Genomic DNA, 1,000 nt, shown 5'->3' with positions numbered 1-1,000 from the left:
GTTCTTTCTGTTGTTCAGAGCAGGACTGTTAACTCTTCCTCCCCTGTGCCTTCATTTCCGTGTCCTTCTTACAAGTTGAATCAAGCTCTGCCGGCCCCTATATAATGAGCTCAGTCTCTGCATTATTGCCACTTAGATCTACTCCTCATTTGGTTCACATCTCTGTCCTCCCCTGTATAGTGTATTATCTTTGTGAGTGCTCAGGAAGTCTCCAACCATCTGGCTGCTGTATAATTTGAGTATAAGTGTTATTACATTTTTTCTTGTACTGTATAGCATAAGGCGTTAATTCGCAGGCCTGGTAAGGTTTTTGTGATTCATGTAGAGCTTTTGATGTCAGCCATTATTAATATTTTGTATCTGTAATAATATATCTTGCTTTAACTCAGCATTATCCGGTTTTCTCATTTATCAGGGCTGACTTAGATAAATTTGCTCTTGCTAAATTCATGTTAATAGCGGCTATTGCAGTTAACCATATATGTAACCTGTTTTGCCATTACTTTATTCTTATGAGTCCTGAATGTTTAGTTGTTAGTTTGAGCATTAAACTTTAACTTGTAATTTTACCTAACTCTTTTGTTTTGAACCTGGAACTTCGCGGGACAGTAGTGATTTTAGTATTCTCACTTGATGTGTTCATTATCTCCCTCTGTTCCGTAACAATATATATATATATGCCAACGGCCAAACCACGTTGAGTACACCGCTTCCCGTCCGATCAGCGAAGTTAAGCAACGTTGGGTCTGGTTAGTACTTGGATGGGTGACCGCCTGGGAACACCAGATGCTGTTGGCATCCCTACGAGTCAAGTGGGGTTGGTGGAGGATTAGTGCCCCTCCCTGTAAAACAATTAACTCTAAGCCCTTGGTCACCCCGTCTGGGATACATGGCGTCTGGCAATGAATGAATGAATATATAATATTAAACAGACAGTTCTGGTTCCAAATTACAATCCTATTGAGGTACCAGAGCTAATAACGGACCTTCCCAGGGTCCA

The 1,000-nt window shown here is 40.8% G+C and overlaps 1 non-coding gene across 1 annotated transcript; it reads left to right on the top strand.

Moving 5' to 3' along the window:
• Positions 1-679: 679 nt before the first annotated feature.
• LOC145398524 (5S ribosomal RNA) lies at positions 680-798 on the top strand. The gene has a single exon (XR_013897125.1). It is a non-coding gene; the product is annotated as a 5S ribosomal RNA (ribosomal RNA).
• Positions 799-1,000: the final 202 nt, after the last annotated feature.

The sequence above is a fragment of the Coenobita brevimanus genome, chromosome 45 (assembly GCF_032717465.1).
Source record: "Coenobita brevimanus isolate Jiangsu-jjx chromosome 45, ASM3271746v2, whole genome shotgun sequence".
In the NCBI taxonomy this organism is placed as follows: domain Eukaryota; kingdom Metazoa; phylum Arthropoda; class Malacostraca; order Decapoda; family Coenobitidae; genus Coenobita; species Coenobita brevimanus.
The sequence above is the reverse complement of the archived record's forward strand: the minus strand, read 5'-3'. Positions and strand labels throughout refer to the sequence as shown.